Source organism: Polypterus senegalus, chromosome 14, assembly GCF_016835505.1.
Source record: "Polypterus senegalus isolate Bchr_013 chromosome 14, ASM1683550v1, whole genome shotgun sequence".
In the NCBI taxonomy this organism is placed as follows: domain Eukaryota; kingdom Metazoa; phylum Chordata; class Cladistia; order Polypteriformes; family Polypteridae; genus Polypterus; species Polypterus senegalus.
The window spans coordinates 138,542,221-138,569,460 of NC_053167.1; the positions used below are offsets into that span (position 1 = coordinate 138,542,221).

The 27,240-nt window shown below is 44.9% G+C and overlaps 1 protein-coding gene across 1 annotated transcript in view; it reads right to left on the minus strand.

Annotated features, from left to right (window-relative positions):
* LOC120515027 (riboflavin-binding protein-like) overlaps window positions 1-27,240 on the minus strand; it is a 68,873-nt gene that overhangs the window by 41,471 nt on the left and 162 nt on the right. The window lies entirely within an intron of this gene.

Below are 27,240 nucleotides of genomic sequence, written 5' to 3' on the forward strand. Positions count from 1 at the left end.
TACTAGAATTTATTCCTTCGCACTTTTGTCCATGAAAAGGCTTCAATTGTTTCATTGAAGTCAAGTCCGGCTTTCAGGCTCACGACCCTGAGTAAACTAAACAGTATATAAAAGTTGTAACGATATATTTTACGTACCTACTATCAATAGATATGTAGAAGTCAAGCGATATGAGCGTAATGAATCACTTGGAATCACTATTTGAACACCAAATCTGGAATTTTCCTTTAACACATGGTTTACGCTGAGTGTGTGAGAGACAAATAGCAAATGCGCAAGCTGTACAGATGGACAACGTAGATGAACCGCTCGATTTATTTAATGTATATGGATGTAAATTTAAAAAACATCATTTTATATGGCCTTTTCAAAATAATACTGAAAAATCTGTAAATATTCGGTTGTTATTTCTTCTGTATATACGTCCCCCTGACTGCTGCACCCTAGGTCATGGCCTAGGTTGGCCTTATGGGAAATCAGACCCTGACTACACAGACACTTATCAAACTCCGATTTTGATGCAAACGATCTGGAAATCGAAAATGAAAGATTGCTGGCCAGCTGATCGGTTCCTAGCTGATTGTAACGCTGAACACACACATGTAGCTGAGGCACCTACGCCGACAATCGCTGGGAGGAGTGCACAGACACAAATCCATGGGAGGCAACCTGGCTACTGGATTCCATCAAATGACACAGTGCGCTAGTGGACACTACAGATTACCAGCCACTTGACAACTTCAAGCTTTTATTTTTCCAGAAAGAGCCTTTCAGCTTATGAGTGATGAGACAATCAGGTATGGAAAAGTTTGTGAATTAACATACTGTAGGGGCTCATGAAACATAAAACACAGTGGCATTTATCATAAATATGTATGCTATGCTATGTTAAGTTATGTGTGAAACCATTGCTTTGTGGGCTTTTTAGAAAACTCAGTCAAAAAAGAAAAAAGGGGGGAAAAAAAGCCCTAAAAGAGTTAATTCTCCTTGAGATGTTTCTAGAACTTGATTGGAGTCCACCTGTGGCAAACCGAATTGATAGGACATCATTTAGAAAGACAACCATGTACCTGTGTACAGAAGGTCCACAATACATACTGCCTGTCACAACAAATTCCTGGCCATGATGTTTAACTCTTTGAGGGCTGAATATTTATTTCAAAAAACATAGTTTCTGAAAAGCAGTCAATATAAAACTTCTGTTGCTGCATGTTGTTGCTGCCCGTTTGCCAAGAATGTGCGGCAGGATTGCTGCCAGGCTGTCTTTGTATGGCTGGGACAAAGTCGCAGTGCAATGCAATCTGGTTTCTACCTCTTATCATTGTTAAGTGGCAGTCCTCCCTGGCAAACGTTGTCAGTAAAACGATTAGCTGGGGACCAGTCAGCTTAAGCTGAAACCTAATATTCGTTTTCAATCACTTGTATCAAAATCTGAGTCCGACAAGTCATAGTCCAGCTCAGAGATAATGGCAAAACGTTGTCTACAGAGTATTTTGCTTTACGTATTCGCTTTAATCTCTCGCCAAACGTCAGTGCCATTTTTGCCATTGTTTGCGCCTTCTTACTCACGCAAGCGCAGGAGATCTCGGTCAAACCAATGAATCTAACTTTCCTTCTAGCAACAAGAGTCCAACTAGAACATAATGGTTGGTTTTGTCACAGTTTACAGTCAATTACCATCGTCAACTCCTCCTTTTGACAAAAGTCAACATCCACCCTAAAAGAGTTAAACAACTTTGACCTCCACCATCAAATTATGGCGAGGCACTGATCAGGGCAAGAGGATAACACCATTTCTAAAGCTTTGAGTGTTCTCAGGAGCTCAGTGGCCTCAAGAAATATGAAATGGAAGAAGTTTGGAACCTTCTAGAGTTGGCTGTCTGGCCAAACTGACACTGGCCAAGAAAGACGTTAGTCAGGGAGCTGACCAAGACTCCAATGGTCACTCTAACAGAGCTTTAGAAGTCCCTGCCAGGACTATAAAATGAATGAAGAGATGGAGACAGCTGTCTTGGACTGTATTCTTACACCAGTACACTAGGTGGCAGCATTCTTGTGCCAGTGCACCCATTCAAACACCTGCAGGGCATACTGGGAAGTATTGTCTCATTGGACAGCTCTGCTGGACCCCATGAGTGCATTCCAGAGAGAACTGCAGGCAATGTCTGGCCCTACCTTGAGGGTCCTTTGTCTGACCCATCAGAGCTCTGGGGTCTGGCATATAAAGGACTTCCTTAACTCACTCAAGAGGTTTTAGTCAGGAGAAGGAGGAGGACAACACTTGCCAGAGGAAATTTAGGAATAAAGAAAAAGAAGAAAGGGAAGGCAAAGTTGGTTTATTGGCACTTGACTATGGACATTAAAGTCACAATCTTCAAAATGAAAGGGTGTGAGAGTCGACCATTCCTACTTCTTTTTTTGGGGAGGAGGGATTTCTTGTTTTCTTAGGCAGTCAAGGCTGGCAGTCAAGAAACAGAGCCTGTTAAAGCCATTCAAGGCATTCCTTCTGTGATTTTGGGCTATATAAGAAATAAATTGCTGTTATTACTAATCCCATGAACCTGTGACTGGTGTTTGTGCAGTCATGTCGAGGGTCTGGGGTCCCGAGGTGCCCTCTATTAGCCACAATGGCCACATAATGCCAAAAAGTCATGAATGGCATACGATATCACAGATGTCAGTGTATGCAGTTTTGTTAATAAAAACGTTTTACATTTTTGCAACCTTTCTGCTGTGTGTTTTTTTAATTCTGTTTCTTCACCTTTTGTATTTTGAACTAGACAGAATTCTAATTTCTTCTGGGTTTATATAATAAAAATTAATTTAACTTAGCAAAAACATGTTTGTGACTTTTGTTGAAACAGTTTTGTTCTCTATGTGCCCCGTTACATCTGAGGTGATTTGCTGGGAAAATTCACCAGAAGTGCACAGTGAGATGTCAGCACCTCAGTGGGGTTGACATCAGTGCTGAGATCATCCAAGCGTTGTGCTGTTAGGGCAAGAGGGTGGACTAGCAGATTAAAGAGAGTCAAAACCAAAGAAGACGGGAGATCAAAGTGACGAAACCCAAAGCGTAATCCTAGCTCGTGCTCAAAAAACTCAACGTGAAAAAGAAATCTGAGAACTGGAAAGATACAAACTTCAAGAGAGATCCACAAACTCGGACAACTGAGTGATTTTAGGAAACAAAATGTATATCTTGCGACTCCTGATGTTACTTTATTCGTTGCTATGATTAGTTGTGGTGATTCCTGCATGGATATATTTGATTTATATCTTGATTTGGCTGGGGAGGAGTGCTTTGGTCCACAGAGTTTGATATTAGCATTAGTTTTTGAATTTGAAGTAAGCTAACAAAATGATCATTTTGAAATGTGTTCGCCACAACAGCATCTTTCGTTTTCAATTGGGTGCTGCCATTTTTTGTAACTCTAGTATTATTTGTACCCATAGTAGCCCACCCGAAATTCTTCAGAGTGTGCAACGTGTCTGATATCTGATGTCTAAAGTTGACCTGGGCAATTCCAGATTATCCGATTTTGTGACTAAAACCCTAAAACCTTTGTGACTTTCTAAAAGAGCTTTTGCTATTGATTTCTCGATTAACATTTTTTGTCCAATGTCTCTGATTAGCTTGATTTTGGGTTCTGACCTCAGGTTGTTTGTTTTTGGTTTTTTTTTTTTCACTAAATGTAACTCGTTGTCGGCATCATCCCTAATACTGTCTCCTTCAAGTCAGTATGTTTGTGGTCTCTGATAAATTTGCTTGTCCCCACATACCAACCAGCAAAGAAATCTACCATCATGGCCACTTCAGAGCAACATAAAATGGCATTCTGGTAAAATGCAATTAAATACAGATGACCCCCAAAATTCACGGGGGTTACATTCCTAGAGCAATTTGTGCGATTTGTGAAAAACTGCAGATTTTGGATGTGGTCAAAAAATGCCTATAAATACCTATTTTTACAGTTTATACCCTAAATATGCCCCCAAAACACTTTCATTTCATTTCAAATCCAGCTTAATACAGGGTGCAGCAGAAATAACTCCCACATTTTGTAAAATCACTGTGGGGTCCCCAAAGCTGGTAGAGGGGTACGGTCTGTTCCGTTAGTTACGGTACATAATAAAGTTTTCAGTCATCACCATGCTGTGTTCGGGTGAGCATCGAGGCTTTGTGGTGGAGGCTTTTTTCAAAAATGGCAAATCTGTGACGCAGAGGGTGTTTCACACGCGGTTCGGTTTACGTGCTAATGAAAGTGTTCCAGACCGGAAAGCAATTTTGCTGTGGGTTCAAAGATCAAGGGCAACAGGAGGTTTTCAAACATCATCCTCGGTCCTTGGACCAACTAAAGGAGGCTATTCAAGAAGAAATTGAAGGAATTGCATAATGAGAGTGATGGAAAACTTCCAAGAACGGCTCCAAATGTGTATCAGCCATCAAGGCCACCATTTGGACGATATAATTTTTAAAACTTAACGTAAAAATACTTTTTTATATCTACATTTGAGAAATAAAAAGTTTTTGGTGATACCTCGTAGCATTTTTTTTCAATCCCCCTTTGAAATGTGGGAGTTATTTCTGCCGCACCCTGTACATTACCCTAAACAAGAGAATGTAAAGGTAAACCCGAATACTGCACAGTACTGTACTGATATGTCACCCACAGTGCTAGAATGTAAAATAGTGATGTCACTCCTATATGTACTGGAATACATGCAAGCATCAGTCAGTCAGTCAGTCAGTCATTTCCCAACCTGCTATATCCTAACACAGTAACTAGGGTAAATACATAATAATTGAGTCTAATTCAATAAAAATATAGTAAAATGTACAGGTACTCACAATAATGAATGATATTGATTGAAGATGATGATGATGAATTAGTGGTGCAGTACGATAAAAATATGTAATGAAGATAATGACTGCACAGCGAAGCAGAGGATTTACAGCTCTTCAGGTGGCTACTGCGGCATAACTTTTTAGTTTCCGGGAGCAAATCCAGCAATTCAACCTTCTCCTGTACTTTTTCTGGTGCTTCGGTTCATTGCCAAAAGCCTTAGAAGGTGCAGGGCATCTTAGGGCTTTAAGAAGAACAAAACGAAAAACACGAGAACACCCAGCACAACACTCGAGATAGCTACACGCAGTAAACTGTTATGATACATGAATGCTGGGCTGCATCTGCCGGAGATGCGTCACAGACCAGTAGCCAATCAGCAGCAAGGAGAAATGAATAACGCACTCTGATTGGCAACTTTCACCATCACAAGCCGTGTTTTCCTCTACGGTTGCTTACTGTTCTCTCTACAGTAAAGTATTGCCACGAAAAAAGCCATAAATAATTGTGGAGGATATTTGCGTTTTCTGCTAGCAATTATTAGTTAGGTTCTATGGAAAAATCCGCGAACGACTGAGGCCGTGAACTCTGAACTGCAACTCAAAAACATATACAAATAAATAATTCTTGTGAATAAACTAATCAAATAACAATGAGAAATAACCAGCCATGGCACAGAGATTGTGGGTACATTCTTGAAAGTCAGTGAGAAGGAGAACGATTCTTTGTTTAGTGTTTCCTGGTAATCGAGGGTAGGTGACATTTTTTTCAACCTCTACACTGTAAAAAATGTCAGTAAATTTAACGGTACAAATACTGTAAATGTTGAAAGTAAAAGACCTTTTCTGAAAAAAAGGAAAGTTACCTTATGTTCTACTGAAAATTACCTGTATATCTTAAACAATAAATTTCATTATTTTTTACAGCCAAGTTCTGTAAAATCAATATTTTTCTACCTTCAAAATATGCTAAATACCGTTTATTGATGCATTACAGTTATACTGAAAAAAATCTGTTAATTTTACAGTGTAAAAACTGTTAAATAACGAAGGTAAACAACCGCAAAATGTAAAACGGTAAATCACTGTTTCAGTAAAACCGGTTACGATATTTGCATAAGGACACGCCCCTTTTTACAATATTGTTCCTGGTGAACCGCATACCTTTGAATAGTAGGGAAAAAAACGTAACCTAAGTTAGCAGACTTATTTTTCCCCACGTGCTGAAGGTTTTTTGAGGTTATGGAAGCTGATTTTTAGTTATTTGTAGTTGATAAGTAGGACACCATACACCACAAAAGAAAACTTTACTTCCCTACCAGACAACGTGCCGTAGCTTCCTTAAACTTTGAATTGTTTTCAATGTGTATAATTAATTGGTACATGCTTGCTATTGGTTGTTGTCACTTTACTGATACAATCTGTGTACTGGGGTTTGACCCTGCCAATGCATATTGTTTATTGATTGTAATATTTATTATACAGTAGTGATGGGAAGTTCGGATCATTTTACCGACTCGGACCTTTGAGTCTCGTTCAACAAAATGAACAAATCGTTTTTCGAGTCATTTCATTCAATTCTGTTTCCGGCTCAGACTGCATACTAGGTTAAGCTTATGGGGCTGTCACGTGATGAATGAACGACTCAAACCCGAAGACACGAGAGATGAACTAATCAATTCTGTTTCCGGCTCAGACTGAGTTGGTTAAGCTTACGAGGCTGTCACATGATGAACGAATGACACGAACGACTCGAAAAACCCGAAGACTCGAAACAGGTGAATCAATAATTCCAATACAGAAACTATAGGAAGTTGCGCAAATGCACATGCGCGACTGAACGAATCACTCCCACGAGACGACTCGTTCTTCCCGAGTCACATTAAAGATTCGTTCAAAATGAACGAATCGTTCAAGAACGACCCATCACTAGTATACAGCATGAATTTCTGGTTATGGTTAAACATTCCCTTCTGTTGGAATTTGTTGCTAAAACCAAATAGTTTTTACTACAAAATTATACTGTAGACCTAAAAATATTGTCACCTTATTTATTACAGTAAAATTTTGGTAACCCAGCTGCCAGTATTTTACCGTAAATTTAACATTATTTTTTAAAGTGTACCGTAGACCAAAAAATATTGTTACTTTCCGTTTTTACGGTAAAATCCTGGTGACCCCAGCTGCCAGTTTTTAACCATAAATTTAACATTATTTTTTTACAGTGTAGTTTGGGTTTTCATTTTTGGCGTCTTGGCGGATCGTTCTGAATACCTGGTTTCAAACTTTGCTTTGTTTAATGGTTAGTGTTCCATCTTCTTGTCCTTTTCTCATTTTTTAGCTAGGTGTATCTACTGTGAACATTAGGGGTCACTGTTGCCCCTTTAACCCCAACAGGGAGATGTTCAGGACACAAAGTAAAAGCACCCAGAAGACTTCTTTAAATAGTGCCTTTCAAGCACCACAGCCACCATAAACAATTAAATAAACAATAATCAATGCAATTCTCTCCTCCACACCTCACAGCAAGTTCTGTCTTCTACCTCCCAACTCCAGCGCCCTTGCTGGGTTTCCAGCAGTCCTTTAAATAGTCCTTGACCTGGAAGTGCTTCTGTTCTTCCTCCCATGTGACCGGCCAGCATGACTCCCCAGAGTCCTTTCACAGCAGCCTCAGGCGTCAACCACGGCACCCAACAGGGCTGAGATAGCGAACTTCAAGTCCTAGGATGTCCTGCAGGCACCACTATGCACCAGTGTCCTTGAAAATTTGCCTTTCCCCATTGCAGGGTCGTCCCAACCGGGTTGAGCTGCCGCCTATCTCTTACACTACCCATGCAATTATTCATCCTGTTTAGGTTTATGCAGGGTTAGGGGGAGCCATTAGGGGTCATGGGGAGTATAGCATTTGTACAGTTGTGGCCAAAAGTTTTGATAAATACGCAAATATTAATTTTCACAAAGTTTACTTCCTCAGTTTTTATGATGGCAATTTGCATATACTCCAGAATGTTATGAAGAGTGATCAGATGAATTGTAATTAATTGCAAAGTCCCTCTTGGCCATGAAATGAACTTATTCCAAAAAATTAATTTCCACTGCTGTTGTGAAGAAGGCTTCAGGGTGCCCAAGAAAGTCCAGAAAGGGCCAGGAGTGTCTCCTAAAGTTGATTCAGCTGTGGGCACCACCAGTGCAGAGTTGGCTCAGGAATGGCAGCAGGCAGGTATGAGTGAGGCGAAGACTTTTGGAGGACAGCCTGGTGGGTGTCAGGAAGAGCAGCAAAGAAGCCAAGAAAAACATCAGTGACAGACTGATATTCCTGGATTGGACTGCTGAAGACTGCTGGGGGAAAGTCATTTTCTCTGATGAATCCACTTTTCAATTGTTTGAGGCATGAAGAAAAAAAAAAAGGAGAGTGGCGCTACCATCAGTTCTGTGTCACGCCAACAGTAAAGCATCGTGAGATTATTTATGTGTGGGGTTGCTTCTCAGCCAAGACAGTGGGCTCACTCACAATTTTGCCAAAGAACACAGCCCTGAATAAAGAATGGGACCAAAACATCCTCCGAGAGGAACTTCTCCCAACCATCCAAGAACAGTTTGGTGACCCACAATGCCTTTTCCAGCATAATGGAGCATCGGGCCATAATGGAAAAGTGATAACTAAGTGACTTGGGGAACAAAACATTGAAATTTTGGTTCCATGGCCGGAAAACTCCCTAGACCTTAATCCCATTGAGAATTTGTGGTCAAGAGGTGTGTGGACAGACAAAAACCCACCAATTCTGATTATGCAAGAATGGGCAGTGGACATAAGTCAGGATTTGGTCCAGAAGTTGATTGCCAGCCTGCCAGGGCAAATTGCAGAGGTCTTGAAAAGGAAAGAAGAGCCAACACTGCAAATATGGACTCTTTGCATAAACTTCATGGGATTTCCCATAAAAGCCTTTGAAACTTCTGAAATGCTTGTAAATCTACTTCAGTCTACCATATAAAAATCTGACAAAAAGATCTAAAAACACTGAATCAGCAAACTTTGTGAAAACCAACACTTGGGTCATTCTCCAAACTTTTGGCCACGACTGTAGATTCATGTGGTCAGGCATGACCACAGATGTGATTCCTGTGTTGACCCAGAAATCATCCTGGGAGGAGACTTAAAATGTCCCCCTCTGCACAGTTTAGAAGAGGTCAGAGTTTGCTGCTGACAAGGGTTCGACTGGAAAGAAGGAAGAGTTGGCCAGTTTGGTGTTATGATACCTGTCTTGGTCATCAAGTGGCACAGTCTTGTATTTGATTTGGGGGTTTCCTAAGTGAAGGATTCGATTTCTGCCATTATTTGTTGGGAGTTGCATCATTTTGTATAACTTCTTGGATGTCATTTTAAGTGCCCACGATCGCTGCCATTTTTTCGTACCCCTTGCTAGGTCCATGTTCTGTGTTTCTAGGGGGATGGCATCAGAAACCTGTTGGTAATCGGGCAACAAGATGAAACATTTGGTTTACTGTCTTCCCTGATCTGCAGATTCCAAAATACTTTCAAATACCATTTGCTTTTTTTCCTTCTCACTTGAGTTCTTTAGTTTGGACTATTTTTGCTTTAACTTTTTGTCCTTAATTTTTGTCTCATGTTCTGCTTGTGGTTGCTATTTTTGATCCTTTATCTGTTGTGGTACATGGCCGGCTTGTCATCCCGGGCTGCTAGATGGAGTCCTCCCTGCAGTATGGAGATGCCCCGAAGACCAGCAGGGAGTCATGGACTATGTAGTTTTTATACACAACCCTACTGGATACCACAGGGGCTGCAAGAGGGAGCTGCAGGGAGGACCAAAGACTTATTTGTGCCCTATAACCCGGAAGTTCGTCAAAGGAAAAGCAATGGGCTTCCGGGGTGAAGAAAAGAACATTTTACCTGACCCGGAAGTGATACAATATCATCTTGAACCAAATTTCCCGGCAGATAGCTGACAGGATAAAGTTATTAAAAGAAAATGGGAGATGCTCATTTAGACAGTGTGACAGATAGGGGGCACTATCGCTCCCTTGAACCCTTGTCCAAGACTCCAGACACCAGATAAAAGTCCAAAATATGACTTTATTAATTCGCCACAGTGCACAAAGCACCCTCTCCTCCACTATACTCATAAATAACCAAACACTAATCACAAATACAATCATCCATCTCCCAGACGTGTTGCCACCCTTCCACCCAGCTCAGCTCACCGTCTGGGAGCTCCCACAGTCCTTTTATATTCCCTGACCCGGAAGTGTTCCCAATCTCCAGTCCATGTGATCCTGTATCAGATATAAAGAAAGAGAGGTAAAGAAGTAAAGAGCAGTATTGTTGAGGTGGGAACAGAGATGGTCAATCCATTGGGCACCACAGGAGACTGTCATCCAAGGGGTGCTGCTTTTGGAAGTAATGAGGTGTGCAATCCAGACACAGAGGCCACAAGCTCTGGGATACATACCCCATGTTTGCTATGGACATTAAAGGGCATAATTTTGTGATCAGGATACCCCCAATCCTCAAAGTCCAATAATATTGTATGCGCTATAGACCATCATTTATAAAACTCAAGGTGAGCACACTCCAGACCTTTCTGAATCCAAACCCATCACCCCTTCAATCATCCACCATGGACAGCATGGGGCACCGCTTTGGTAACCCTAGGGGCATGTCCTCCTGACACCGCCAAGAGCTTCATATGGGCTTTGACTGGCACAGGGTGGCAAAGTGGATTAACCGCCCAACAGGGGCTGCGTGCTAAGTTTAAGAATGCTCAGAGACACTGAGGGTCTGTTATTTTATTTTATTGTGTGGGTCATTACTCCCCATGTATTACCTTACCCTTCTCCTCATAATTGTTATGCGTCAGTACAGAGAAACAGAAAGTTAGATGGAAAGAAGGACCAGAAAATGAAATCTAGTCAGAATAACAAACTAAAAGTCAATATGAAAAAGATAATCTTCTACCAGAGCCTTAACAGCAACCAGAATCGTTCCAGACACAGGTAGTCCGGTTTTCCTCCCACATCCCCAAAGAGGCAAACTGGCCATTACAGCATTTGGGCAATGCCCGTTTGGCTGCGGACTCCAGTCTGGTCTGTTCATGGGCCGGCTGTTTCATGAAATAAATTTTATGTACTGATTACTGTTTGACATTTAAGTTAATTTTGTAAACTACTAAACATTATCCATCCGGTACTGCGATTTCTATACTCCTATATAATATACCGTATTATGTCATCAAGTTTTTTAGTTGTCAGTACACAACGTTGCAGCGAAAAATTTGATCAAAACTGGCTTTTGCAGATTTCTGTTTCGATACCGCTACATTTCAGTTAGCATATACATTATTGCAATTTATTTTATCTCATATCTAGTACTCGGTACTAATAATTAGTTGAGATTATGTATTGTGCATTTTATTTTTCTTTGGTCATCAGCGTGAATGATAATTAGAGGTTTGCAGCTGTGATTATTAGTATAATGAAATAAAGTTATAAAGCACAGGATAGGAACTTTTCATATTAGGACAGAACATTTATAGTTTATTGTTAAAACCCAGCCACAGGGGTTGCACAAGCCAGTGTGTTTCTTCATGCTGGTCCCAAGCCCAGATAAATGGGGAGGGTTAGGTCAGGAAGGGCATCCGGTGTAAAATTTTTCCAAATCAATATGCGGACAACAATACAAATTTCCATACCGGATCGGTCGAGCCCTGGGTTAACAAACCACCACCAGTACTGTTAGCCAACAGGGTGCTGGTGGAAATTGGGCTACTGTTGGCCCGAAGAAGGAGAAGAAGAGGGGGGAGATGTGTCCGGAGGCAGGAGGAGAGGAGGAAGGTAAAGAGAGTGGAACTGAGGGTAGGAACTTTGAATGTTGGCAGTATGACTGGTAAGGGCAGAGAGTTAGCAGATATGATGGAGAGTAGGAAGGTTGATATATTGTGAATGCAAGAGAATAAATGGAAGGGGAGTAAGGCCAGTGGATCAGAGGTGGATTCAAATTGTTCTTTCATGGTGTGGATGGGAGGAGAAATGGGGTAGGAGTTATTCTGAAGGAACAGTATGTAAATTATGAAGCTGGAAATTGGAGGTGTGATGATGAATGTTGTTAGTGCATATGCAACACAAGTTGGGTGTGCGATGAATGAGAAAGAAGATTTTTGGATTTTTGCCCCCTCCTTGAACCGTCACCTTATCATGGTGGAGGGGTTTGCGTGTCCCAATGATCGTAGGAGCTATGTTGTCCGGGGCTTTATGCCCCTGGTAGGGCCACCCAAAGCAAACTGGCGAGCGCCTGGTGGCCGGGCATGCACCCATGGGGCTCGGCAGGGCACAGCCTGAAGAGGTTACGTGGGTCCTCCTCCCCATGGGCTCACCACCTATGGGAGGGGCCAAGGAGATTGGGTGCAGTGTGAGTTGGGTGGTGGCCAGGCGGGACCTTGGCGGTCTGATCCTCGGCTACAGAAACTGGCTCTTGGGACGTGGAATGTCACCTCTCTGAAGGGGAAGGAGCCTGAGCTAGTGCGCGAGGTCGAGAGGTTCCGGCTAGATATAGTCGGACTCACCTCGACGCACAGCTTGGACTCTGGAACCAATCTCCTTGAGAGGGGCTGGACTCTCTACCACTCTGGAGTTGCCCCCGGTGAGAGGCCCGGGCAGGTGTGGGCATACTTATTGCCCCCACTTGGAGCCTGTGCATTGGGGTTTCCCCCGGTGGACGAGAGGGTGGCCTCCCTCCGCCTTCGGGTGGGGGGATGGGTCCTGACTGTTGTTTGTGCGTATGTGCCGAACAGCAGTTTGGAGTATCCACCCTTTTTGGAGTCTCTGGAGGGGTTGCTAGAGGGCATACCTTCTGGGATTCCCTCGTTTTGCTGGGATACTTCAATGCTCACGTGGGCATGACAGTGAGACCTGGAAGGGCGTGATTGGGAGGAATGGCCCCGATCTGAACCCGAGCGGTGTTTTGTTATTGGACTTCTGTGCTCGTCATGGATTGTCCATAACGAACACCATGTTCAAGCATAAGGGTGTTCATATGTGCACTTGGCACCAGGACACCCTAGGCCTCAGGTCGATGATCGACTTTGTGGTGTGTCGCCGGACTTGCGCCATATGTCTTGGACACTCGGGTGAAGAGAGGGGCGGAGCTGTCAACTGATCACCACCTGGTGGTGAGTTGGCTTCGATGGTGGGGGAAGATGCCGGTCAGACCTGGTAGGCCCAAACGTGTTGTGAGGGTCTGCTGGGAACGGCTGGCAGAGTCCCCTGTCAGAAGTAGCTTCAACTCCCACCTCCGGCAGAACTTCAACCACGCCCCGAGGGAGGTGGGGACATTGAGTCCAATGGGCCATGTTCCGTGCCTCTATTGTTGAGGCGGCTGACCGGAGCTGTGGCCGCAAGGTGGTCGGTGCCTGTCGTGGCGGCAATCCCGAACCCGTTGGTGGACACCGCGTGAGGGATGCCGTCAAGCTGAAGAAGGAGTCCTATAGGACTTTTTGTCCTGTGGGTCTCTGGAGGCAGCTGATAGGTACCGCAGGCCAAGCGAACGCGGCTTCGTTGTTGCTGAGGCAAAACTCGGGCATGGGAGGAGTTTGGAGAGGCCATGGAGAACGACTTTTGGACGGCTTCGAGGAGATTCTGGTCCACCGTCCGGCGTCTCAGGAGGGGAAGCAGTGCAGTGTCAACACCATATATGGTGGGATGGTGCGCTGCTGACCTGACTTCGACGTTGGTCGGTGGGAGGAGTACTTCAAGACCTCCTCAATCCCACTAACATGCCTTCCAATGAGGAAGCAGAGCCTGGGGACTCTGAGGTGGGCTCTCCCATCTCTGGGACTGAAGTCACCGAGGTGGTCAAAAAGCTCCTTGGTGGCAGGGCCCGGGGGGTGGATGAGATACGCCGAGTTCCTTAAGGCTCTGGATGTTGTAGGACTGTCTTGGTTGACACGCCTCTGCAACATCGCATGGACATCGGGACAGTGCCTCTGGATTGGCAGACCGGGGTGGTGGTCCCCTCTTTAAAAGGGGACCGGAGGGTGTGTTCCAACTATAGAGGGATCACACTCCTCAGCCTCCCTGGAAAAGTCTATTCGGGGGTTCTGGAGAGGAGGGTCCGTCGGATAGTGAACCTCGGATTCAGGAGGAACAGTGTGGTTTTCGTCCTGGTCGCGGAACAGTGGACCAGCTCTTCACCCTTAGCAGAGTCCTGGAGGGTGCATGGGAGTTTGCCCGACCGGTCTACATGTGTTTTGTGGACTTGGAAAAGGCATTGACCGTGTCCCTCGGGAATCCTGTGGGGGTGCTCGGGAGTATGGGGTACCGGACCCCTGATAAGAGCTGTTCGGTCTCTGTACAACCGTGTCAGAGCTTGGTCCGCATTGCCGCAGTAAGTCGAGCCCGCTTCCAGTGAGAGTTGGACTCCGCCAGGGCTGCCCTTTGTCACCATTCTGTTCATAACTTTTATGGACAGAATTTCTAGGCGCAGCCAGGGTGTTGAAGGGGTCCGTTTGGTGGACTCAGGATTGGGTCACTGCTTTTGCAGATGATGTTGTCCTGTTTGCTTCATCAGGCCGTGATCTTCAGCTCTCTGGATCGGTTCGCAGCTGAGTGTGAAGCGGCTGGGATGAGAATCAGCACCTCCAAATCCAGAGCATGGTCCTCAGCCGGAAAAGGGTGGAGTGCCCTCTCAGGGTTGAGGGAGAGATCCTGCCCCAAGTGGAGGAGTTCAAGTATCTCGCGGTCTTGTTCATGAGTGAGGGAAGAATGGAGCTTGAGATCGACAGGCAGATCGGTGCGGCATCCGCAGTGATGCGGGCTCTGCATCGGTCTGTCGTGGTGAAAAAGGAGCTGAGCCGTAAGGCAAAGCTCTCAATTTACCAGTCGATCTACGTTCCTACCCTCACCTATGGTCATGAGCTATGGGTAGTGACCAAAGAACGAGATCGAATACAAGCGGCTGAAATGAGTTTCCTCCGCAGGGTGTCTGGGCTTTCCCTTAAAGATAGGGTGAGAAGCTCAGTCATCCGGGAGGGGCTCAGAGTAGAGCCGATGCTCCTCCGCATCGAGAGGAGTCAGATGAGGTGGCTCAGGCATCTGATCAGGATGCCTCATGGACGCCTCCCTGGTGAGGTGTTCGGGCAGGTCCAACTGGGAGGAGGCCCCGGGGAAGACCCAGGACACGCTGGAGGGCCTATGTCTCCCGGCTGGCCTGGGAACGCCTTTGGGATTCTCCCGAAGAGCTGGAAGAAGTGGCCGGGAGAGGGAAGTCTGGGCCTCTCTGCTTAAGCTGCTGCCTCTGCGACCCGACCTCTGATAAGCGGAAGAGGATGGATGGATGGATGGATGGATTTTTGGAGTGAGCTGGATGAAATGATGAACAGTGTACCCAAGGGACAGAAGGTGGTGATTGGAGTGGATTTTAATGGACATGTTGGTAAAGGGAACAGAGGAGGTGATGGGTAGGTATGGTGTCAAGGAGAGGAATGGAGAAGGTCAGAGAATAGTGGATTTTGCCAAAAGGATGGACATGGCTGTGGTGAATACGCATTTTAAGAAGAGGGACGAACATAGGGAATGGGGAAGTACAGGAGAGTATAGAGGAAGAGGATGGCAAAGAAAAAGTGGGATAGTCAGAGAGATAAGGAAAGTAGACAAGCGTACAAGGAGATAAGGCACAAGGTGAAGAGAGAGGTGGCGAAGGCTAAAGAAAAGGCGTGTGATGAGTTGTATGAGAGGTTGGACACTAAGGAGGGAGAAAAGGACCGGTGGGCTATAGAGAGGGACCGAGCTGGGAAAGATGAGCAGCAGGTTAGGGTGATAAAGGATAAAGATGGAAACAAGCAAGGAGAGTGTGTTGAGCAGATGTAAAGAGTACTTTGAGAGGCTGATGAATGAAGTGAATGAGAGAGAGAAGAGGTTGGATGATGTGGAGATAGTGAATCAGGAAGTGCAACGGATTAGCAAGGAGGAAGTAAGGACAGCGATGAAGAGGATGAAAAATGGAAAGGCCGTTGGTCCAGATGACAAACCTGTGGAAGCATGGAGGTGTTTAGGAGAGATGGCAGTGGAGTTTCTAACCAGATTGTTTAATGGACTCTTGGAAAGTGAGAGGAGACCTGAGGAGTGGAGAAGAAGTGTTCTGGTGCTGATATTTAAGAATAAGAGGGATGTACAGGACTGCAGTAACTACAGGGGGATAAAATTGATGAGCTACAGGATAAAGTTATGGGAAAGAGTAGTGGAGGCTCAGTTAAGAAGTGAGGTGATGATTAGTGAGCAGCAGGATGATTTCATGCCAAAAAAGAGCACCACGGATGTGATGTTTGCTCTGAGGGTGTTAATGGAGAAGTAGAGAGAAGGCCAGAAGAAGTTGCATTGCGTCTTTGTGGACCTGGAGAAAACAAATGACAGGGTGACTGAGAGGAGCTGTGGTATTGTATGAGGAAGTTGGGAGTGGCAGTGAAGTTTGTAAGAGTGGTACAGGATATGTACGAGGAAAGTGTGACAGTGGTGAGGTCTGCGGTAGGAGTGACGGAGGTGGGATTACATCAGGGATTGGCTCTGAGCCCTTTCTTATTTGCAATGGTAATGGACAGGTTGACAGACGAGACAAGACAGGAGTCCCCCTGGACTGTGATGTCTGCTGATGACATTGTGATTTGTAGTGATAGTAGGGAGCAGGTTGAGGAGACCCTGGAGAGGTGGAGATAGGAGAGGAATGAAGGTCAGTAGGACCACCAAGACAGAATACATGTGTGTGAATGAAAGGAAGGTCAGTGGAATGGTGAGGATGAGGGAGTAGAGTTAGAGAAGGTGGAGGAGTTTAAATACTTGGGATCAACAGTCCAGAGTAATGGGGATTGTGGAAGAGAGGGGAAAAAGAGAGTGCAGGCAGGGTGGAATGGGTGGAGAAGAGTGTCAGGAGTGACTTGTGACAGACGGGTATCAGCAAGAGTGAAAGGGAAGGTCTACAGAATGGTTGTGAGACCAGCTATGTTATATGGATTGGAGACGGTGGCACAGGAGACAGAGCTGGAAGTGGCAGAGTTAAAGATGCTAAGATTTGCATTGGGTGTGACGAAGATGGATAGGATTAGAATGAGGACATTAGAGGGTCAGTTCAAGTTGGAAGATTGGGAGACAAAGTCAGAGAGGTGAGATTGTGTTGGTTTGGACATGTGCAGAGGAGAGATGAGGGGTATATTGGGAGGATACTAAGGATAGAAGTGCCAGGGATGAGGAAAAGAGGAAGGACTAAGAGAAGGTTTATGGATGTGGTGAGAGAGGGCATGCAGGTGATGGGTGTGACAGAACAAGATTCAGAGGACAGAACGATATGAAATAAGATGATCCGCTGTGGCAACCCCTAACGGGAGCAACTGAAAGAAGAATTTATAGTTTATCGTTAAGTTAATGGAACATTTCAATCATGTGAGGTTTTCATTATAACCTTGGTTATAATGTATTCCATTGTAAATGAGCAGCTACAATCCTACTAGGGTACTGGCACTTGGACATGACATTGACATTTGACATGTACTCTAATAATGTCACTAAATTTTTATTTTTCATCAAATTTTATTTCTAAGCATGTCATCAAATTTTAAGTTGTGTCTAAACAACAGTGTACAGATTAAGTTTGGCAACAGTTTAAATAAAATTCATATCATAGGCTCATAGCAAGTGGCGAGCCACGTACTCAACACAAATTTTAAGAAAATTATAATGAATAATGGGCCGAGTGGGTTGACCTCATCATCTTACTCGTTGAAGGATGCCTGGGCCGGATTTGATACCCAGTTTGCTAGATGTATTGCCCCCCGACTGAGTTTGGTTGCATATGGGGCGGGTGGGGGCTCACAATGGACAGGCACAATGTCTGGGGCTTTCTCCTGCCATTCACCTGGTCAGGCCAGGATAGGCTGCAGTGCCCACAACCCTCAATTGGATGAGGTGAGTTTGCAGATGAGATGAGCTAATTATTTATCTGCATTTTAGTTGTCGGCACAAAGAACAAATTCTACCGCTGCCAAAAATGAGATACAGAAGCAAGGTCTTCAAGGCAAAGTCTACAAAGCAGATAAGAGCAGATATTTCCAGAGGGTTAGATTGTACTTTTTATTTGTCAAAATTGCATAATGAAACTCGATTAAATGAAACGTGAAAAATGTTCATTGCAGTCTGTCGCTGACCACCCGATTTCCAAGAGGAAGTTTACGTAAGTAAGTCTGCTTACTTCAATATGTGGTGTGATCCCCACGAAAGAGCAACTGGCATCCCATTGAAGGCTGGCATCTGTGCTGCAGTCACAGCTGCTAGTCAACCCATACAGCTCTGTAATCTGCTTATTAAGGGCAGGGTCATGGGATAATACCATGTGAAATGCAGGAGCAATACATGTACAGGGTGCCAGTCCATTACAGGGCAAAGACATGCACACATCCACTATGCCAATCCACCTAACCTGCTTGTCTTTGGACTGTGGGTGGAAATCAGAGCACCCAGAGAAAAATGCAAAGTCCACGTAAGGATCACCCAGGTCTACCTTTTGCAAAGCAGGAGCTCTACTACTATGCCACCATAATTACTTTCAATCAATCAAAACACAAATACAAGTTCAAATGCCAGTCACAGGCTGATGAAGGACTCACCTGACATTTTCGATTCAATGTTTTGAAGATCAGATTGTCATTCATCAGAAAAAAAACAAATAACCCAAAGAGCTCACATAAATGTCCCACAAACCAGCTTATGTAATCTGATTACAGTGCTTATCTCTCCTCAAGATGGCGCTGTTTCATATTCTTTGTCGGTGAGCACTTGGTTCAAATTTAGCAACATCACTAGCTACAATACATTGGGCACAATACTGGAAAGAGCCTCAGATGGGCATGCCCGCCCATTATAGGGCACACATACAAACACACAAACTTGCTAACATGAAAACATAAATACAAGTGTAAATGCCAGTCCAGCACATGAACAAGATAAGAAGTTTTGCCTGATAGTACTGGATCTGAGACCTTGTGATGCGTGACAGCAGTGTGACAAACCAAGGGGATGGCAGAAATGACACCACAGCCTCCCAACACCAATGTTATCAATACCACAAGGGGGTGCTGTTTCATATTCATTATCTGCCAGCATTTAATCAAATTTAGTTTCATGCCTAGCAGCTCTGGGCACAGTGCAAAAACTCTCTCTGGATGGGATGCCACTTTACTGCAGGGCATACCAACACCCATTTAAACAGACTAATAACTGATTACAGTATTTATCATACCACAAGGGGGCAACTCTTCATATCCATCCTGCTTATCCAGAATAGGGTAGAAGGGCAGCAGGGCAGAGTATTCCAGCAAGCACTGGGGGCAATGCAGGAACAATTCTTGGACAGGGCGTCATTCCATATCCAACACATGCGCTCACTAGGGCTAATTTAGGAATGCCAATTCACTTAACTTGCGTGTGTTTGGACTGTGGGTAGTCATCAAGCTATGTTTGACTAAGTATCTTCAAAAATGGATCTAAAACAGCGCCCTCCTGTGGTATGGTAAACATTGTGTGCCTCTGGTTCTGTGACTACTGCTACTAAAAAAAACACATTAGGTAAAGAACATTTGATTTTTGAGTTAGCTTGATTGGTTTTGCTGACATATTCTTGACTTTCTGGTCATGACCCTGGCCCGTTATTGACTATGCTTTATCTCCCAGTCCATCCTGAATTTATTGTTCTAATCATTAAAATGTTGGGATGGTGCATCAGTTTCAGTGTCAGCCCCTAGTTCTTCAATGCACTCTCAGACCTTCAAAGCCTGGCACATCGCCTGCCCTTCTGTCCTTTAAGCTTTTTTTTTTTTTCCTGAATGCTGACACAGTACACTTTCAGATCTTTGAAGCCTGGCACTCAGTGCTGCAGCGTGAGCTTTCATCAGTAATGGACTGGCATTTGTAGTTGAGTATGTGCTTTGACTGAATGAGACTTATTGAACTGGACAGCATCTCACCCCAGTAAATTTGTGCATTTATTTCTAGTAGGATTGACTACTGCAATGCGGTGTTCAAACTGCTCTTTTTACAGCCTCCGGTTAATCCAAAATGCTGCTGCAAGAATTATTACAAGAACAAGAAACTATGAACACATAACTCCAGTTCTTAAATCCTTACTCTGGCTCCCGGTTTAGTTTAGGGCAGATTTCAAAATCCTCCTTTTAACATATAAAGCATTAAATGGCTGAGGTCCGGCTTACTTGTCTGAACTTATCATGAATTACAAACCTGAGCGCACATTAAGATCTCAAGATGCCGGTCTGCTTAGGATTCTAAGGATTAATAAAATAACAGTGGGTGGTCGAGCTTTTAGTTACAGGGCCCCTAAACTGTGGAGTGGTCTGCCTGCTACTATAAGAGATGCCCCATTCAGTCTCAGCTTTTAAGACTCACGACTTCAGTTTAGCACACCCTGACTAGAGCTGCTGATTAACTGTACAGACTGCATCTCTGTTGTTAGTCATTAGCACTAAAACATAAGTAACATGATCGTTATAATTGGATACTAACCCTCACCTATTCTGTTTCTCTTCTCGGTACTCAAATGTGGCACTTGGTGCCCACTGCCCACCAGCCAAGTTGTTCTGCCTGCCTAAGGTAAAGTCATCTCTGATGGAGGATCACAGAAATCATCGGGTAGAGGGGTCCTTTCATCGGATTGGCTGGCCCAGCACTGACTCATCTGTGGAATGGCAAATTGGGGGAGGCAGCTTGATGGCTGAGGTCTCCAGGACTCTGAACAAATCCAAATCATATTATGGGATATCATCTACTGTTGAATTCTGCTCTGAACTTGTACTATTTCTATTGTATTGAGGATTACTTCTGTTCTGTTCTGTGTATTCTATTGTATTTACCCCTTTTTTGACACTGACTGCACGCCCAACCAACCTGGAAAGGGGTCTCTCTTTGAATTGCCTTTCCCGAGGGTTCTTCCATTTTTTACCCCCTACAAGGGTTTTCTTGTCTTCTTCGAGAGTTAAGGCTGGGAAGCTGTCAAAAGACAGGTGCCCATTGCAGCACTTCCTGTGTGATTTTGGGCTATACAAAAATACGTTGTATTGAATTGTATTGTATTGTATTGTAATTAACCCACCAACTCCCCACAGCTGCCTGAGTGCCCCCATGGAGAACGAGCCGGCCAATGGATTATTTTATTAAAACAGCCATTTTTGTTTGGAGCTGCGGACCCGCTATGCCACATTCCTCCCCCCTTAAGCTGCCAATTGCACAGGAAGGCTCCATGCCTCTACCAGCTCAGTGGAACTGGTGGCCCAGGTCCAAATCTTGGCCCTATCACTGCGCTAAAACCAAACAATAAATGAAAGCACTTAAACCAACCCTACTAAAATGTAAACCCAAGCCTGATTCATAAAACTAGGACATTAAAAGAAATAAGAACTTTAAAATGACAATGAAACAATCAAATAAATGTTCATTAAAAAGCTAAATTCGTAAAAGTCCTCTTTTGGCTTAGGTCCATGGGTTCTTAAAAAAAAGTCAGACTCTATCGCACTTGCTGCTCTGTCCCCATTGCCAGCTCATCCCACCTCTGCCACCATTTGTGATGGTGCGGGTTGGTTCCTTGCTTCAATGTTGCCCTTACAATCCTTAAGTTTCACAGATGGTGGTCTGCCAGGCTGATAGTCCATCATCCAGGCCACCACAGGCTCATCCACCTGTATATGTCTGAGTTTACCCCTCACAGTTCGTGCTGGATGGTACTGAAGGCACTGCAGAAATCAAAAACTATCATCCTCACAGTTTGGCCAGATTTGTCCAGCCTTGTGGAGCAGATAGATAATTGCCTCCTCTACTCCAATCATAGTCTGATAGGCAAACTACAGTGAGTATAGGTGGTCTACCAAAAGAGGACTCATATAGTCCATGACCAGCCTCTCAGTGGTCTTCATGCTGAGGGATATACCGTATACACTTGCGTTTAAGTTCTCCCTCGTATAAGTCAGGGCTTGATTTTACCGCATAATTTCCAGTATTTTATAATCGTATAAGTCGAATGTGGAAAACTCACCCTATTGATCCAAGAGATAATGATATGCTAACACCCACCTGAGAGAGTAACCACGGAGCACACGGCCTTTTTTTTCTATGTATTGTGCCTACGTGACCACACAGTAATACCCTAACTATGCCGAAGCGACGTTTGCACTGTTTTGTGTTTTTTGTATCTCACACTCTCATACAACTTTATCGTAAGAGCATCTCTTATCTACGATGGAACATTCGATCAGAAGAAGTGGCGAAAGAAATTGGTAACCGTGCTGCTGCAACAAAATTTGATGTGTCTGATGTGGTCCCCAGCCAGGACTGGAGCCCGGCCGGGACGCCCAGGAGGACCAGAGGAGGGCTTGTGCCTCCTCCAGACCGCGAGGGGGCGTCCGCCCTGGTTATGTTGGGGGCCATGGGTAAAGAGCTTGGAAGCCCAGCCCTGTAGGGACCCGTGGCCACCGCCAGGCGGCGCCCCGGTGCCTGAGGAACCCTGGAGCCCAGCACTTCCGCCACACCAGGAAGTGCTGGGGGGAAGACGACAGGGGACACTCAGACGGCTTCCGGGTGCGCAGCCGGCACTTCCGCCACACTGGGGTGTGGCCAGGACTGATTGCCGAGAAGCAGCTGGAGCCCATCCGGGTTCCCATTTAAGGGGCCGTCTCCCTCCAGTCAGCAGTGGATGTCGGGTGGAAGAGGACAGAGCTGGAGAGAGGACGGGAGGCGGTCAAGAGAGAAAGGCACAAAGGACTGTGTGGCCTGGACAATTGGGGGATCGGTGCAAGAGGCACTGGGGTTTGTGCACGTGACTTTTGTAAATAATTATTGTAAATAAACAAGTGTGTGGTGGAACTATGTTGTCCATCTGCCTGTGTCCGGGTCCCAGTTCACACTGAGAAACTGATATGAGATTAGGGAAGGCAAGAAGATTGTTGTATTTCTTAACGGGAGTATAAGTCGGGGTCTTATTTTATGATCGATTTTTTGGGTTTCAAGACCCGACTTCTACGTGAGTATATATGGTAAGTGTCACTCAGTTGATCGAGCTGCCCTGTGGGGCATCCTGAGGGTAAACAGGATCTCCTCAAGGTTGCTGGATATCACGGCCAGCCTGCACACTGGTACTGTGAGTGCTGTGCAGAGTGGAGGCAGAACCTCTGTGTTTTTCCCAGTTGATTCTGGGGTTCGTCAGGGGTGTGTTCAATGGAGGCTCTGATCGGGGCTCTCGAGAGACTGAGCGAGGAGTCTGAGTGTCTGGGCTTGAGAGTGTCCTGATAAAATCCAAACAGCCAGGCCTTTAATGACCTCTTGGGCATGGCCATCAGCAGTGTTTCTGTCTGAGGAGAGAGTGTCGACCACGTCAAGAGGTTTACTTACCTCAGCAGTGACATTCATGTCTTTCTATGAAGTCAGTAGACGGATTGGGAGAGCATGGGGGGTCATGAGGTGAAGTGGTGTGTGGCGCTCCCGATATCTATGCAAAAGGACGAAGGTCCAAGTCTTTAGAGTCCTGGTCCTTCCTGTTTGTGAGACATGGACGCTATCCAGTGACCTGAGACGAAGACTGAACTCCTTTGGTACTGTCTCTCCGGAGAATCCTTGGGTAACATTGGTTTGACATTGTGTTGCTCATGGAGTCCCGAATGAGGCACCTTAACTGCATTGTGAGGAAGCGTCAGTTATGGCACTACGGTCTTGTAGTGCATTTCCCCGAGGGTGATCCAGCTCGTGGACCCGAGTGGCTGGACCAGGCCAATAGGTTGCCCACGTAACACCTGGCTGCGGCAGATAGAGGGTTATTTCTGGAGGGTGGGACTGGAGCACGTGTCTGCCTAGGGGGTTGCCAACCGGGATCCTGAGCTGTTTCATCGTGTGGTGGGTGCAGCAATGCACTATACCAGGGGTGGGCAATGTCAGTTCTGAAGGGCCGCAGTGGCTGTAGGTTTTTGTTCCAACCTAGTTTCTTAGAATGAGATGTCAATTACTGCCAATGAAGCACTTATTGCTCAAGTGACATTTTGATGCTTCATTTTAGTGATCTCACCCTTAATTCCCCACCCTTAATTGCTTATTTCAATCTTAAACAGCTGAATTCACTGTTTTAATAGCTCCTTATTAACAATAAGAGGTAAATGACAAAGCAGTCAGCAGTTCTCCATCTAGCTTGTTTCCATTTACATCTGTGTGTGTACATCGAGCAATGTTTGATTTAATAAAACACTTAATAGAAAAATGTGAAAGACTGAACATGATCTATTTAAGACTTCAAATCATTTGGATGATATCCTTGGAAAGGAAAAAATCTACGATATAAGAACCTTGCACTGTAGACTACGAAGCCATAAAATTAAATAAGGTCTGTGATTCACAAGGATTGGTTTCTAATTAAGCAATTGGGCTGGAATGAAAACATGTAGCCCATACGGCTCTCCAGGACTGACATTGCCCATCACTGCACTATACCAATGCACGCTCCCCAACTTGATTTGAACTTGACTTGACTTGCCACTGATCTGCAGTCATGAGGTGAAGAGGCGCCTGCCTTCTTTGCAACAGGAACAATGCAAGATGTTTAGCATGGTGTTGGGTAGGGGGTGTTCTTGTTTTTGTCATCCTCTTGTTTTAACTTGTGTCATGAGGTCTGAAACCTTAAACACCTGACGCCCAGGGCCGTGGGGGCAAATCTTCTTGCCCTGGCCTGGCCTGGCATTTACATTTGTATTTTCACACATGGGAGGCAGCTAAAGGGCCTGAATGAGGGTAATTCCACAACAGACCAGAGGGTGACAGAGTGTATTGACACTTTCTCTCTTTCCACTGCAGACCGATTATGGGAAATTCCACCTGGGTCCAACAACATCACTTCCAGTTCTAACCCTGATGACCTCACTTCTGGTTCCAGCCCTGATGACCTCACTCCCTCTGCTGGTGAAGTCAAAGATGAGCCAATAGAGTCACGCAAAGGTTTAGGGCAGCCACCCGTATCATTTTACCTGTCTGTGAAAGAGTTAAATTGGAAGTACACTGTGTACAGATACAAGTCCAACACAGAACTGACTTAAGGAGGCAAAGATGGCAGTTTTAAGAGAAAGTAGAGGAAGTGAGGTCATCAGGGTCAGAATCAGAAGTGACGTCATTGGTCCCCGGAACCAGCAGTGAATTTCCCGTAATTGGTCTGCACTGGAAAGTTAAAAAGGGTCAGTACACTCTGCCACACCCTGGTCTGTTGTGGAATTACCCTGTGTGTGACAATATGTATGTTTTCAAGTTTGCCAGTCTGTTCAGACAAGTGTGTGTGTGTGTGTGTGTGTGTGGTCTGAGGCTGGCTTCAGCATTGTGCACGATGCCTCTATTCAGTCAGTCAGTCAGTCATTTCCCAACCCACTATATCCTAACACAGGGTCACAGGAGCCAATCCCAGCCAGCAAAGGGTGCAAGGCAGGAACAAAGCCCCGGGCATGGCACCAGCCCACCGCAGAACACACACACACACACACACACCCACACACCAAACACACACTAGGGACAATTTAGGACCACCAATGCACCTAACCAGCATGTCTTTGGACTGTGGGAGGAAACCCACGCAGACACGGGGAGAACATGCAAACTCCATGTAGGGAGGACCCGGGAAGCAAAGCCGGGTCTCCTAACCGTGAGGCAGCAGTGCTACCACTGCACCACCATTGCTGCCCGCCTCCATTCATGTTGCTAAATTTCATTTAGTGTGCAACTAAACCTCCACTTTATTCCACTCCTGGAGGTGCCCAATCCAGTGTGCATTGCGAATGTATTCAGACCCCTTCACTTCTTATCCCTTTTGTCATGCTGCAGCCTTTTCTTCAATTATTTAAATTCATGTTTTCCCTCATCAAGCAACACTCAATGCCCTAGTATGACAAGGCACAAACTGGATTTTAGAAAACTTCATATTAACACAACCATTCAGATCCTTTGCTATGACCTTTGAAATATGGCATCCCAATGTATTGATCATCGTTGAGATGTTTTCTACTCCCTACTTGAAGTCAATTCAATTGATTGGACTGATTAAGAAAGGTACACACACCTGTCTATAGAACGTCTTACAGGTGAATAGAAATATCAGAACCTTGAGGTGGAAGGAATTGCCCACAGAGCTTAGAGGCAACATGGTGTCAATGCACAGAGCTGGGGAAGGCTGAAGCACTGAAGGGTCCCAAAGGCACAGCAACCTCCATAATTCGTAAATGGAGGATGTTTGGAACAACCTTGACTTTTCCTTGAGCCGACCACCTAGCCAAACTGAACAATCAAGAGAGAAGGACCATGGTGGTGGTCACTCTGGCTGAACTCCAGAGAATGTGTCTGGAGAAATTTCCAGAAAGACAACCACTGCAACACTCCACCAATTGATGAAGCCAAGATTAATGTCATGTCTGGAGGAAACAATACCATTCAAGTAGTGAAGCATGTTGGTGGCAGCAATAGGGCCTGGCAGACTAGGCAGAGTGGAGAGGAAGCTGAATGCAGCAAAGTACAGAGATATCCTTAAAGATAAAAGATAAAGATGTCAGGATAGGCCAAAGGTTCACCTTCCAACAGGACAAAGCAAAGACAACCCCTGAGTTATTTTCGGAAGACTCTGGGAAGGCTCTTGAGTGGCCCAGCAACACCCTGGATTTGAACTGAATCGAACATCTCTGGAGTGACCTGAAAATGGCTGTCCACAGACGGCCTTTATCCAATCTGACCGGGCTTGAGAGGATCTGCAGAGAAGAACGGCAGAGAATCCCCAAGTCCAAGTGAAGCTCGTTACATGAAACCTAAGAAGACTCCAGGCTGGAATCACTGCCAAAGGGGCTATAATTGAGCATTGAGGAGATGATCAGAATACTTTGCTCAATGTGACATTTCAATAAATTAGCAACATTTTCTGTAGTACTAGGGTTTTGTACCATGTTTGCCAATATGAATTTAGTGAGACGTCAAGCAAAATGGCACCTTTTATTAGCTAACTAAAAAGATTACAATATGCAAACTTTCCAGGCAACTCAGGCGCCCCCTTCAGGCAAGATGTTACCTCGAACGCTTGCATATTGTAATCTTTTTAGTTAGCCAATAAAAGGTTTCATTTTGCTTGACTTCTCACTACATGAATTTCTAAAATCCTGTTTTCACTTTGTCATTCTGGGGAATTGAGTGTTGGCTGGTGAGGGGAAAGCCTGAATTTAAATGACTTTAGCGCAAGGCTGCAACATCACATTATGAAAAAGGTGAAGGGGTCTGAAGACTTTCTGAAGGTACAGGAGGTTTAATAAAATGCGTTGTTGTTAACAGTTGTGAGTTGC